The following is a 10,384-nucleotide window of genomic DNA, read 5'->3' on the forward strand; positions in this document are numbered from 1 at the left end:
GCTCTCTCATGTAAAATATAGAAATTCTAATTTTACACGAATTGAAAAAATTTAAAAATTATCTAGGCACACCAAAGTTAAAAACAAAATTTCTGTTAATGTAATCTGTCAGAGAAAATATACAATTCAATATTCTACTTTTTTTTGGAGTATATACACCAACTCCATATGCTCTCTCATGTAAAATACAGAAATTCTATATTTGAGCGAATCGAAAAAAATCTCAATATTATCTAGGCACCCCAATGTTAAAAGCAAAATTGCTCTGAATATAATCTGTCAGAGACAATATACAATGCCCTTTTCTACTCTGTTTTGGTGTATATACACCAACTCAGTATGTTCTCTCATGTAAAATACCGAAATTCTAATTTTACGTGAATCGAAAAAAATCTAAATAATATCTAGGTGCCCCGAAGTTAAAAGAAAATGGCTCTGAATATAGTCTGTTAGAAAAAATATACAATGCCTTATTCTACTCTGTTTTGGAGTATATACACCAACTCAGTATGCTCTCTCATGTAAAATACAGAAATTCTATATATAAGCAAATCGAAATTAATCTAAACATTATCTAGGCACCCCAATTTTAAAAGCGAAATTGCTCTAAATATAATCTGTCAGAAAAAATATACAATGCCCATTTCTACTCGGTTTGTAGGATATACACCAACTCAATATGCTCTCTCATGTAAAATACCGAAATTCTAATTTTACGCAAATCGAAAAAAATCTAAATAATATCTAGGTGCCACAAACTTAAAAGAAAATGGCTCTAAATATAATCTGTCAGAGAAAATATACAATGACTTATTCTACTCTGTTTTGGAGTATATACACCAACTTCATATGCTCTCTCATGTAAAATATCGAAATTCTAATTTTACCGGAATGGAAAAAATCTAAATATTATCGTGACACCCCAAGGTAAAAAACAAAATTACTCTGAATATAATCTGTCAGAAGAAATATAAAATGCCTTACTCTACTCTGTTTTGGAGTATATACACCAACTCCATATGCTCTCTTATGTAAAGTACAGAAATTCTATATTTAAGCGAATCGAAAAAAATATAAATATTATCTAGGCAACCCAATGTTAAAAAAAATTGCTCTGAATATAATCTGTCAGAAAAAATATACAATGTCCTATTCTACCCTCTTTTGGAGTATATACACCAACTCAATATGCTCTCTCATGTAAAATACGGAAATTCTAATTATATGTGAAACGAAAATAATCTACATAATATCTAGGCGCCCCAAAGTTAAAAGAAAATGGCTCTTAATATAGACTGGTAGAAAAAATATACAATGTTTTATTCTACTCTGTTTATGAGTATATACACCAACTTCGTGTACTCTCTCATGTAAAATACAGAAATTCTAATTTTACCAAAATAGTTAAAATCTAAATATTACCTAGGCACCCCAATGTTTGAAACCAAATTGCTCTGTATATAATCTGTCAGAAAAAATATACAATGCCCTATTCTACTCTGTTTTCTAGTATATACACCAACTCAATATGCTCTCTCATGTAAAATAGAGAAATCCTAATTTTACCCGAATCAAAAAAATATAAATATAATCTAGGCACCCCAATGTTAATAACAAAATTGCTCTGAATATAATCTGTCAAAAAAATATACAATGCCCTATTCTACTCTGTATTGGAATATATACACCAACTCAGTATATTCTCTCATGTAACATACGGAAATTCTAATTTTACGTGAATCGAAAAAAATCAAAATATTATCTAGGCACCCCAATGTTAAAAGCAAAATTGATCTGAATATAATCTGTCATAAAAATTATGCAGTGCCCTTTTTTACTCTGTACTGGAGTATATACACCAACTCAATATGCTCTCTCATGTAAAATACCCACATTCAAATTATACGTGAATCAAAAAAATCTAAAAATTATCTAGGCTCCCCAAAGTTAAAAGAAAATAGCTCTGAATATAGTCTGTTAGAACAAAAATGCAATGCCTTATTCTACTATATTTTGGAATATATACAGGAACTCACTATGCTCTCTCTTGTAAAATGAAGATATTCAAATTTTACCCGAATCGAAAAAATCTAAATATTATCTAGGCACCCCAATGTTAAAAGCAAAATTGCTCTGAATATAATCTGTCAGAAAAAATATACAATGCCCTATTATACTTTGTTTTTGAGTATATACACCAACTCAACCTGCTCTCATATGTAAAATACAGAAATTTTATATTTAAGCGAATAGGAAGAAATCTAAATAATATCTAGGCGCCCCAAAGATAAAGAAAATGGCTCTAAATATAGTCTGTTAGAGAAAATATACAATGTCTTAATCTACTTTGTTTTGGAATATATACACCAACTCCACATGCTGTCTCGTGTAAAATACATAAATTGTATATTTAAGCGAATCGAAGAAAATCTAAATATTATCTAGGCACCCCAATGTTAAAAGCAAAATTGCTCTGAATATAGTCTGTCAGAGAAAATATACAATGCCCTTTTCTACTCTGTTTTGTAGTATAGACACCAACTTAATATGCTATCTCATGTAAAATACGAAAATTCTAATTATACGTGAATCAAAAAAAATCTAAATAATGACTAGGCGCCCCAAAGTTAAAAGAAAATGTCTCTGAATATAGTCTGGTAAATAAATATACAATGTTTTATTATACACTGTTTTGGAGTATATACACAAACTTCGTGTACTCTCTCATGTAAAATATAGAAATTCCAATTTTACCAGAATAGTTAAAATCTAAATATTACCTAGGCACCCCAATGTTTAAAACAAAATTGCTCTGAATATAATCTGTCAGAAAAAATATGCAATGCCCTTTTCTACTCTGTTTTGTAGTATATACACCAACTCCATATGCTCTCTCATGTAAAATACCGAAATTCTATATTTTAGCAAATCGAAAAAAATCTAAATAATATCTAGGCTCCCCAAAGTTAAAAGAAAATGGTTCTAAATATATTGTATAAGAAAAAATATACAATGCCTTATTCTTCTCTGTTTTGGAGTATATACACCAACTCCATATGGTCTCTCAAGTAAAATACAGTAATTCTATATTTAAGCGAATTGAAAAAATTCTAGACATTATCTAGGCACTCCAATGTGAAAAGCAAAATTGCTCTTAATATAATCTGTCAGATAAAATATACAATGCCCTTTACTTCTCTGTTTTGTAGTATATACATCAACTCCATATGCTCTCTCATGTAAAATACAGAAATTCTAATTTTACCCGAATCAAAAAAATCAAAATATTATGTAGGCACCCCAATGTTTAAAACAAAATTTCTCTGAATATAATCTGTCAGATAAAATATAAAATGCCCTATTCTACTCTGTTTTGGAGAATATACACCAACTCCATATGCTCTATCATGTAAAATACAGAAATTCCATATTTAAGCGAATCGAAAAAAATCTAAATATTATCTAGGCACCACAAGGTTAAAAGCAAAATTGCTCTGAATATAATCTGTCAGAAAAAATATATAATGCTTTTTTCTACTCTGTTTTGTACTATATACACCAAATCAATATGCTCTCTTCTGTAAATTACAGAAATTCTAATTCTACCCTAATCGAAAATATCTAAATATTGCCTAGGCACCCCAATGTTAAAAACAAAATTACTCTGAATATAATTTGTCAGAAAAAATAAACAATGCCCTATTCTACTCTGTTTTGGAGTATATACACCAACTCAGTAAGCTCTGTAATGTAAAATACGGAAATTCAAATTTTACGTGAATCCAATAAAGTCTAAATATTATCTATGCACCCTAATGTTAAAAGTAAAATTGCTCTGATAGTAATCTCTCAGAAAATATATACAGTGCCCTATTCTACTCTGTTTTGGAGTATATACACCAACTCCATATGCTCTCTCATGTAAAATACAGAAATTGTTTATTTATGCGAATCGAAAAAAATCTAAATATTATCTAGGCACCTCGGGGTGAAAAAAAATTGCTCTGAATATAATCTCTCAGAGAAAATATACAATGCCCTATTCTACTCTGTTTTGGAGTATATACACCAACTCCACATTCTCTCTCATGTAAAATACAGAAATTCTATATTTAAGTGAATCGAAAAAAATCAACATATTATCTAGGCAACCCAATGTTAAAAGAAAAATTGCTCTGATAGTAATCTCTCAGAAAATATATACAATGCACTATTCTACTCTGTTTTAAAGTATATACACCAACTCCATATGCTCTCTCATGTAAAATACAGAAATTCTATATTTAACTGAATCGAAAAAATTCTAGATAGGATCTAGGCACCCCAATGTGAAAAGCGAAATTGCTCCTAATATAATCTGTCAGATAAAATATACAATGCCCTTTACTTCTCTTTTTTGTAGTATCTACACCAACTCAATATACTCTCTCATGTAAAATACAGAAATTTTAATTCTACCCAAATCGAAAAAATCTAAATATTATCTAGGCACCCTAATGTTAAAATCAAAGTTGCTCTGAATATAATCTGTCAGAAATAATATACAATGCCCTATTCTACTCTGTTTTGGAGTATATACACAACTCCATATGCTCTCTCATATAAAATACCGAAATTCTAATTTTACGTGAATCGAAAAAAATCTAAATTATATCTAGGCGCCCCAAAGTTAAAAGAAAATGGCTCTGAATATAGTCTGTTAGAAAAATATACAATGCGTTATTCTACTCTGTTTTAGAGTATATACAACAACTCAGTATGCTCTCTCATGTAAAACACAGAAATTCTAATTTTACCAGAATCAAAATAATCTAAATATAATCTAGGCACCCCAATGTTAAAAGCAAAATTGCTCTGAATATAATCTGTCAGAAAAAATATACAATGCCTTTTTCTACTAGGTTTTGTAGTATATACACCAGCTCAATATGCTCTCTCATGTAAAATACAGAAATTCTAAATTTACGTGAATAAAAAAAAATCTAAATATTATCTAAGCAACCCAATGTTAAAAGCAAAATTGCTCTGAATGTAATCTGTCAGAAAAAATATACAATGCCCTCTTCTCCTTTGCGTCGGAGTATATACACCAACACCATATGCTCTCTCATGTAAAATACAGAAATTCTATATTTAAGTGAATCAAAAAAATCTAAATATTATGTAGAGACCCCAATGTTAAAAGCAAAATTGCTCTGAATATAATCTGTCAGATAAAATATACAATGTCCTATTCTACTCTGTTTTGGAGTATATTCACCAACTCCATATGCTCTCTCAGGTAAAACACAGAAATTCTATGTTTAAGTGAATCGAAAAAAATCTAAATATGATCTAGGGACCCCATTGATAAAAGCAAAATTTCTCTGAATATAATCTGTCAGAAAAAATATACAATGCCCTTTTCTACTCTGTTTTCGAGTATATACACCAACTCAATATGCCATCTCATGTAAAATACAGAAATTCAAATTTTACCCCAGTCGAAAAAATCTATATATTATCTAGGCACCCGAATGATAAAAAAAAAATTGCTCTGAATATAATCTCTCAGAAAAAATATACAATGCCCTATTCTACTTAATTTTGGATTATATACACCAACTAAATATGGTCTCTCGTGTAAAATACAAAAATTCTAATTTTACTTGAATCGAAAAAAATCTAGTATCTTGGCGCCCCAAAGTTTAAAGAAAATGGCTCTGAATATAGTCTGTTAGAAAAAATATACAATGCCTTATTCTACGCTGTTTTGGAGTATATAAACCAACTCAGTATGCTCTCTCATGTAAAATACCCAAATTTTAATTTTACGCGAATCGAAAAAAATATAAATAATATCTAGGCGCCCCAAAGTTAAAAGAAAATGGCACTGAATATAGTCTGTTAGAAGAAATGTACAAAGCCTTATTCTACTCTGTTTTGGATTATATACACCAACTCAGTATGCTCTCTCATGTAAAATACAAAAATTCTTATTTTACGTGAATCGAAAAAAATCTAAATAATATCTAGTCTCCCAAAAGTTAAAAGAAAATGGCTCTGCATTTAGTCTGTTAGAAAAAATGTAAATTGCCTTATTCTACTCTGTTTTGGAGTATATATACCAACACAGTATGCTCTCTCATGTAAAATATACAAATTCTAATTGTACCCGAATTGAAAAAATCTAAATATTATCTATGCACCCCTATGTTAAAAACAAAATTGCTCTGAATGTAGTCTGTCAGACAAAATATACAATGCCCTATTCTACTCTGTTTTGGAGTATATACACCAACTCCATATGCTCTCTCATATAACATACAGAAATTCTATATTTAAGCGAATCGAAAATAATCGAAATATTATCTAGGCAACCCAATGTTAGAAGCAAAATTGCTCTGAATATAGTCTGTCAAAAAAATATACAATGCCCTTTTGTACTGTGTTTTGGTGTATATACACCAACTGAGTATGCTCTCTCATGTAAAATACCGAAATTCTAATTTTACGTGAATCGAAAAAAATCTAAATAATATCTAGGTGCCCCGAAGTTAAAAGAAAATGGCTCTGAATATAGTCTGTTAGAAAAAATATACAATGCCTTATTCTACTCTGTTTTGGAGTATATACACCAACTCAGTATGCTCTCTCATGTAAAATACAGAAATTCTATATATAAGCAAATCGAAATTAATCTAAACATTATCTAGGCACCCCAATTTTAAAAGCGAAATTGCTCTAAATATAATCTGTCAGAAAAAATATACAATGCCCATTTCTACTCGGTTTGTAGGATATACACCAACTCAATATGCTCTCTCATGTAAAATACCGAAATTCTAATTTTACGCAAATCGAAAAAAATCTAAATAATATCTAGGTGCCACAAACTTAAAAGAAAATGGCTCTAAATATAATCTGTCAGAGAAAATATACAATGACTTATTCTACTCTGTTTTGGAGTATATACACCAACTTCATATGCTCTCTCATGTAAAATATCGAAATTCTAATTTTACCGGAATGGAAAAAATCTAAATATTATCGTGACACCCCAAGGTAAAAAACAAAATTACTCTGAATATAATCTGTCAGAAGAAATATAAAATGCCTTACTCTACTCTGTTTTGGAGTATATACACCAACTCCATATGCTCTCTTATGTAAAGTACAGAAATTCTATATTTAAGCGAATCGAAAAAAATATAAATATTATCTAGGCAACCCAATGTTAAAAAAAATTGCTCTGAATATAATCTGTCAGAAAAAATATACAATGTCCTATTCTACCCTCTTTTGGAGTATATACACCAACTCAATATGCTCTCTCATGTAAAATACGGAAATTCTAATTATATGTGAAACGAAAATAATCTACATAATATCTAGGCGCCCCAAAGTTAAAAGAAAATGGCTCTTAATATAGACTGGTAGAAAAAATATACAATGTTTTATTCTACTCTGTTTATGAGTATATACACCAACTTCGTGTACTCTCTCATGTAAAATACAGAAATTCTAATTTTACCAAAATAGTTAAAATCTAAATATTACCTAGGCACCCCAATGTTTGAAACCAAATTGCTCTGTATATAATCTGTCAGAAAAAATATACAATGCCCTATTCTACTCTGTTTTCTAGTATATACACCAACTCAATATGCTCTCTCATGTAAAATAGAGAAATCCTAATTTTACCCGAATCAAAAAAATATAAATATAATCTAGGCACCCCAATGTTAATAACAAAATTGCTCTGAATATAATCTGTCAAAAAAATATACAATGCCCTATTCTACTCTGTATTGGAATATATACACCAACTCAGTATATTCTCTCATGTAACATACGGAAATTCTAATTTTACGTGAATCGAAAAAAATCAAAATATTATCTAGGCACCCCAATGTTAAAAGCAAAATTGATCTGAATATAATCTGTCATAAAAATTATGCAGTGCCCTTTTTTACTCTGTACTGGAGTATATACACCAACTCAATATGCTCTCTCATGTAAAATACCCACATTCAAATTATACGTGAATCAAAAAAATCTAAAAATTATCTAGGCTCCCCAAAGTTAAAAGAAAATAGCTCTGAATATAGTCTGTTAGAACAAAAATGCAATGCCTTATTCTACTATATTTTGGAATATATACAGGAACTCACTATGCTCTCTCTTGTAAAATGAAGATATTCAAATTTTACCCGAATCGAAAAAATCTAAATATTATCTAGGCACCCCAATGTTAAAAGCAAAATTGCTCTGAATATAATCTGTCAGAAAAAATATACAATGCCCTATTATACTTTGTTTTTGAGTATATACACCAACTCAACCTGCTCTCATATGTAAAATACAGAAATTTTATATTTAAGCGAATAGGAAGAAATCTAAATAATATCTAGGCGCCCCAAAGATAAAGAAAATGGCTCTAAATATAGTCTGTTAGAGAAAATATACAATGTCTTAATCTACTTTGTTTTGGAATATATACACCAACTCCACATGCTGTCTCGTGTAAAATACATAAATTGTATATTTAAGCGAATCGAAGAAAATCTAAATATTATCTAGGCACCCCAATGTTAAAAGCAAAATTGCTCTGAATATAGTCTGTCAGAGAAAATATACAATGCCCTTTTCTACTCTGTTTTGTAGTATAGACACCAACTTAATATGCTATCTCATGTAAAATACGAAAATTCTAATTATACGTGAATCAAAAAAAATCTAAATAATGACTAGGCGCCCCAAAGTTAAAAGAAAATGTCTCTGAATATAGTCTGGTAAATAAATATACAATGTTTTATTATACACTGTTTTGGAGTATATACACAAACTTCGTGTACTCTCTCATGTAAAATATAGAAATTCCAATTTTACCAGAATAGTTAAAATCTAAATATTACCTAGGCACCCCAATGTTTAAAACAAAATTGCTCTGAATATAATCTGTCAGAAAAAATATGCAATGCCCTTTTCTACTCTGTTTTGTAGTATATACACCAACTCCATATGCTCTCTCATGTAAAATACCGAAATTCTATATTTTAGCAAATCGAAAAAAATCTAAATAATATCTAGGCTCCCCAAAGTTAAAAGAAAATGGTTCTAAATATATTGTATAAGAAAAAATATACAATGCCTTATTCTTCTCTGTTTTGGAGTATATACACCAACTCCATATGGTCTCTCAAGTAAAATACAGTAATTCTATATTTAAGCGAATTGAAAAAATTCTAGACATTATCTAGGCACTCCAATGTGAAAAGCAAAATTGCTCTTAATATAATCTGTCAGATAAAATATACAATGCCCTTTACTTCTCTGTTTTGTAGTATATACATCAACTCCATATGCTCTCTCATGTAAAATACAGAAATTCTAATTTTACCCGAATCAAAAAAATCAAAATATTATGTAGGCACCCCAATGTTTAAAACAAAATTTCTCTGAATATAATCTGTCAGATAAAATATAAAATGCCCTATTCTACTCTGTTTTGGAGAATATACACCAACTCCATATGCTCTATCATGTAAAATACAGAAATTCCATATTTAAGCGAATCGAAAAAAATCTAAATATTATCTAGGCACCACAAGGTTAAAAGCAAAATTGCTCTGAATATAATCTGTCAGAAAAAATATATAATGCTTTTTTCTACTCTGTTTTGTACTATATACACCAAATCAATATGCTCTCTTCTGTAAATTACAGAAATTCTAATTCTACCCTAATCGAAAATATCTAAATATTGCCTAGGCACCCCAATGTTAAAAACAAAATTACTCTGAATATAATTTGTCAGAAAAAATAAACAATGCCCTATTCTACTCTGTTTTGGAGTATATACACCAACTCAGTAAGCTCTGTAATGTAAAATACGGAAATTCAAATTTTACGTGAATCCAATAAAGTCTAAATATTATCTATGCACCCTAATGTTAAAAGTAAAATTGCTCTGATAGTAATCTCTCAGAAAATATATACAGTGCCCTATTCTACTCTGTTTTGGAGTATATACACCAACTCCATATGCTCTCTCATGTAAAATACAGAAATTGTTTATTTATGCGAATCGAAAAAAATCTAAATATTATCTAGGCACCTCGGGGTGAAAAAAAATTGCTCTGAATATAATCTCTCAGAGAAAATATACAATGCCCTATTCTACTCTGTTTTGGAGTATATACACCAACTCCACATTCTCTCTCATGTAAAATACAGAAATTCTATATTTAAGTGAATCGAAAAAAATCAACATATTATCTAGGCAACCCAATGTTAAAAGAAAAATTGCTCTGATAGTAATCTCTCAGAAAATATATACAATGCACTATTCTACTCTGTTTTAAAGTATATACACCAACTCCATATGCTCTCTCATGTAAAA

The sequence above is a fragment of the Callithrix jacchus genome, chromosome 2 (assembly GCF_049354715.1).
Source record: "Callithrix jacchus isolate 240 chromosome 2, calJac240_pri, whole genome shotgun sequence".
Taxonomy (NCBI): Eukaryota; Metazoa; Chordata; class Mammalia; order Primates; family Cebidae; genus Callithrix; species Callithrix jacchus.